The sequence below is a fragment of the Tupaia chinensis genome, unplaced genomic scaffold (genome assembly GCF_000334495.1).
Source record: "Tupaia chinensis unplaced genomic scaffold, TupChi_1.0 Scaffold000101_1, whole genome shotgun sequence".
Lineage (NCBI taxonomy): Eukaryota > Metazoa > Chordata > Mammalia > Scandentia > Tupaiidae > Tupaia > Tupaia belangeri.
Genome location: NW_006159565.1, coordinates 4,097,415 through 4,102,751, shown reverse-complemented (window position 1 = coordinate 4,102,751; position 5,337 = coordinate 4,097,415). Strand labels below are relative to the sequence as shown.

Below are 5,337 nucleotides of genomic sequence, written 5' to 3'. Positions count from 1 at the left end.
TAAGCCACTGGGTCCGGGACACGAACCGCGGTCAACTACGAACCGCGGTCGACTACGTGGGAGTCTAGTGACACAGCCATTATGCTAACTGCTGGTTCCCTAAAACAGAAGTTTTTTCCTTAGGGTGTATGTGCTTGCCAGAGAGAGGAAAAGTGAGAAAGCACTCCCCAGCGGGGTTGGCCACACAGCAATCCCTTCTCCTCCATTTCCCCCTACCCTCCCCCCCCATCTTGGGAATGCACGCACATGCACCCAGTGTGAGTTTCAAGCCATGGGGTTCACTCAAATCACGGTCAGCCATGTGGGAGTCCAGCAATGTAACCAGTCCACCACTTACTGGCTGCAGAAATTGTTTTTCTTTCAGCATTTTAAATACAAATTTCCAATTTTACTTGCCTACTTTATTTCAACTGAGAAGTCCAACATTACTTTAGTGGGATAAACTTTGTAAAGAACTTAGAATTTCTTTCTTGCCATTTTTAGAATATTGTCTTTGTCTTTGATTTTTACTAATTTAGCTCTAATATGCCTTGGAGAGAATCTTATGTTATGTTATGTTATATCTAATTGGTGTCTTTTTGTATTTCCTGGAGTTGAATGTCCACATGCTTCTCTAAATTTGGAAAGATATAGCTAATATAACATGAAAGAGATTTTTCTATGCCTTGCCTGTCCCTTCACCTCTGGAATACTTATTTTGTGAAGAGTCAACCATTTTATGGTTTCTAGGATCTCCCATATGTTGTCCTGATTTTTAATGGTTATTCTTCTATTCTTTTTGGTTGCTTAGACTAAATCAGAGATTTTGTCTTCAGGGTCAGAGATTCTTTCTTTGGAGCGATCTAATCTGCTGTTGATACTTTCAAGGGAGGTTTTTTTATTTCCTGCATTGTATTCTTTTATTTTCAGAACTTCTGTTTTATTGTTCTTCAGTGTTTCTATCTCCTTATGGTGTTCCTCCTTCTAGTCATGGAAAGATTTTCTTATCTCCTGGAATTGGTTGTTTTCCCTTGCATCTCATTGAATTTTGCTACAATGGACATTCTGAATTATTTTTCTGATATTTCTACAATCTCTTTTGTTTTAGCCTTTGCTGGTGAGGAGTTGGTATGTTCTCTTGTGAAGGAAGTATTTTCTATTTTTCCGCTGTTTTGAGTCTCCGCTTTCATTTTTAGTGATTTGTAATATACTCAATTCTTCCTATTTCTATGTAATGTTTCTATAGCTGTGTGTCTGTGTGCTTCCCTATGATGTGTTTGCGCTGTGCTAGTTTTCCTCCTTTACTGCAGGTGGGAGGGTGGAATCCACAGGAGTCCTGGATTCAGGTTTTGAGAGGGGAGTTTTTCTCCTTTTACTGCTAGGGGGGTTGTGGGGAGAGAATTCCTCCAGAGCCTCCTGTCTTCAGATGTTTGATTCTTGTACACCCAAACCTTTCTGCTACCAATGTGGATCGAAATTGAGCTGGATAGGTAGAATGTGAAGTGGAAGACTACTTTGCACAGTGCTGTGAACTGCATGAGCCAGAGTAGTCACTCCTTCCCCACAGCAGGCTGGTGCAGGGGTAGGGGATGGAGAGAGTTGGCAGCAATGAACTCAAACCAAATGATTTGGTCCTCCCTGTTGTTCTTCTCTCTTCTAGGAAATCTTGCTTTTGATAAGCGTTTTAAGTTCATTTACATTTAAAGTAATACAGATAAGGTATTTATCTACCATTTTGCTATTTGTTTTCTGTATGTCCTACATAATTTTTCTGCATGTCCTTTCTCTCCATAACTTTCTTGTGTTAAATATTTTCTAGTGTTCCATTTTAATTACCTTATTGTTTATTTTACTACATATTGTTTGAGTTATTTTCTTAATGTTTGCTCTGGGGGTTATAATTAACATCTCAAATTATGTAATTTGTATTAATACCAAATTAATCTCAATAGAATACAAAAATTTTAGTATAGCTAAGTTCCTGTTCCCTTCATTTGTGCTATTATTGTCATACAAATTAGAACTTAAACATTATAAGTCCTTAAGCAAAGTTCTACAATCATTGTTTATGCAGTTGTATTTTAAATCAGACAAGAGAAGAAAAGTTGTTGTAAACAAAAATACATTTATGCTAGCATTCATATTTACCTCTTCATTTACCTTTAGTGCTTTTATTCATTTATTCATGTGGATTCCTATTAATGTAGTGTCCTTTCATTTTAGCGTGAAAGATTGCTATTAATACTTCTTATATCTACAAGTGATGAATACTCTTGGTTTTGCTTTTCTGAAAATGTCTGAAATTCTTCATTTTTTTTTTTTTTTTTGGAGAGATTTTCACTGTAGGGCGCGTGCGCTTGCCAGACAGACAGAGAGAGAAATAGAGACAGAAAGCGAGAAATCACCCCCCAGGGGGGATGGTCACACCGCAATCCCTTCTCCTCCATTCTCCTCTCGGGATCTTGGGCACGCACGCACACGTGCCCGGCGTGAGTTTTAAGCCACCGGGTCCAGGACACAAACCGCGGTCCACTACGTGGGAGTCCAGTGACATAGCCATTACGCTAACTGCTGGTTCCCTGAAATTCTTCATTTTTAAAGGATAATTTTGCCGCATACAGTTCTTGATTTGTCGCCTCTCCTTTGGCACTTTGACTATACCATCCCAACTGCTTTCTGACCTCCATGACACCTAATGAGAAATCAGCTGTAAAGGTATAGACTATTTCCTGGACATTTTCCTCTTTCTGTGGTTAAGATCCTCTCTTTATATTTGACTTTTAACAATTTGACTACACTGTGCCCAGATACAGATCTCTGAGTTTATCATAATTTGAGGTTTTATTTTAGTAGCTTAGATACACTTTTCATGGAATTCGGGGAGATTCCCTTTCTTGTTTCTTTAGTACCCTTTCTCTGTCTGGTGTCCCAGAAGTCTCTGATGCTCTGTCCATTTTGTTTGTTTTCTAATTTGGTTTTGTTTCTCTGTTCCTCAGAATATATATTTCAATTGATTTATCTCATGGTTGTTGATTTTTATCCTGCCAACTTACATCCACTAATGAGACCCTCCAGTAATTTTCATTATTATTATTTCAGTAATTGTACTTTTCAGCTCCAGAATCTCATTTGGTTCTTTCTTTTTTTTTAATCATTTTTACCTATTTGTTTTCTTGGTTCAATTATTGATCTTTATCATCCTTTCTTTTCTTTAAGCATTGTGTCCTTTAGGGTTTTTTAAATGTACTTACAATAACCGAATACACAAATTCCTTTGTATACCTCATCATTTTGTCTTGAAACTGGACATTTTAAGTAATATAGTGCGGCATCTTTGAAAATCAGATTCACTCCCTTCCCCCGGGATAGTTGTTCTGGATTTTATTGTTACTGCTGCTGTTTGTTTGGTGTCTCCCATGGACTAATTCTGTAAGTCTGTAATTCCTATAATGTGTCAGTGAATCTCTGCTCGATTATAACATTAGTCAGTTTATGACTGAACAGAGATTTCCTTAAAGACCTTGACTCCATAAGGATTTTCTACCTTTCGCCAGGGGGCTCTGTGTGGCTATCAGGACAGGCCTTCTGTCCTCAGGCAGGCAATTTGCAACTGCCTTGGCCATTACCTTCTCTTTTCATCGAGCCTCAAAGTCAGCTGAAGGTGAGCATTCAGAACCAACTGAGGGTGAGCACTTAGGGCCTCTCTAGGTATTTCCCTGTTACATTCACAGCCCTGCACTTGTACGTGACCTTCCAAATCTCTAAGACTAGATCATAGTTTTTTGTTTGTTTGTTTCTTTCTTTTTTTGAGAGAGAGGTTTTTGCTATAGGGCGTGTGCGCTTGCCAGAGAGAGACAGAGAAACAGAAAGAGAGAAATCACCCCCCAGGGGGGATGGCCATGCCGCAATCCCTTCTCCTCCGTTCTCCTCTCAGGATCTTGGGCACGCACAGAAGCCCAGCGTGAGTTTTAAGCCACCGGGTCTGGGATGCGAACCCCGGTCGGCTACATGGAAGTCCAGGGCCATAGCCATTACGCTAACTGCTGGTCCCACTAGATCATAGTTTTGTAATGCTCTCTACACATCTCATTCTCCAAGACTTCCTTGTAAGTTTTATGGCTGGTCTTTTGTGTGTCTCTTGGTATTGCTGCCTCAGGAAGCTGCAGTGTTAAACCATTGCAACCCCTTTGGGAATCTGATAAAAACCATGTATGCTTTTCCTGGAAAACTGTACATAGGCACATTATTTCGCCTCTAACTTTCAAGCATCTGATTAAATTTATTAATCAGGTTAGGGACTACAAATAACATCTTTTTATCTATACGAAGACACGTGGAGAAAGGATAGAGATCAAAAAATTTTAATGTTCTATATTTATATACAAGAGAAAAAAGAAGTCCAAAAAGGAAATGACTTGCTCGAGGTCACACAGTTAGATGGTATCAGACATGAGCCACATCCAGAAATCCCAGGTCATGGCTCCTCCCAGCTTGAATCAGAGAATGAATGGCAGGCCTTTTTCAGATCTCTAAGGTTCTTACAGGCCCTGTGCCAAAGACAAACTCTCATTACTGTGGCTTCTGTAACACTCTGACATACATACCTGATTCCAAAGATCTTTGGGACAGGAAGGTACAGGGAATCCTGGCCTGTCATCTAATAGATACTTACTGAATTTAGATGCCCCCCCTGTGCCTAGCCTGATAAGGGGCACCAAGGGGTCACAGAGAAAACTTAAGACAAAAGACAGACAATCCAGCTGAGAAGACATGACGAGGCCCCATTCTGGTGTAGCCATATGATAAATGGGGTACAAACATTAGCTCAAGAGAGGAGAATGGAAATTTGGTGGTAGTATGGTTCTAGTCTCTCTTGTCGCTAGTTATAGAAAATACAAGAGTCTGGGTAATTTAAGATAATAGAATTTTATTCAACTCACAGTTTGGAGGGCCAAGGTTCAGAGGCCACACCCAGAGAGGGCCTCCTGTCTGCACCACAACATGGTGGCAGGTAAGAGAGTGGTGTCTGTGCCCTTGTGTCTCTCTTTTCTGGTCTCATTCTATTTCCTTATAAATATTTCAGAGCTCAATTGTTGAAGCCCCACTTTGATGTTTGACCACTTCCCTAAGGCCTCACCTTTTAACACCATAGTCAGAACAAGTAGTTACACTCTTAATCCCATCACAACCAAATCTCAGAATTTGGGGAGGACATTCAGACCTTCACAAGGTCTGATCAAAGAGGAGAGGGAATCAAAAGATGTGTAGAAATTAAAGACATGGAGGAGATAATAGAAGGCACTTAAGTAGTGTGGCAAGAATGGGCACCATATAAGCAAAAGCAAACAGAAGGGAAAG

At 39.9% G+C, this 5,337-nt stretch overlaps 1 protein-coding gene across 1 annotated transcript in view; it reads left to right on the top strand.

Moving 5' to 3' along the window:
* Window positions 1-5,337, top strand: part of PCSK2 (proprotein convertase subtilisin/kexin type 2) — a 317,851-nt gene that overhangs the window by 43,749 nt on the left and 268,765 nt on the right. The window lies entirely within an intron of this gene.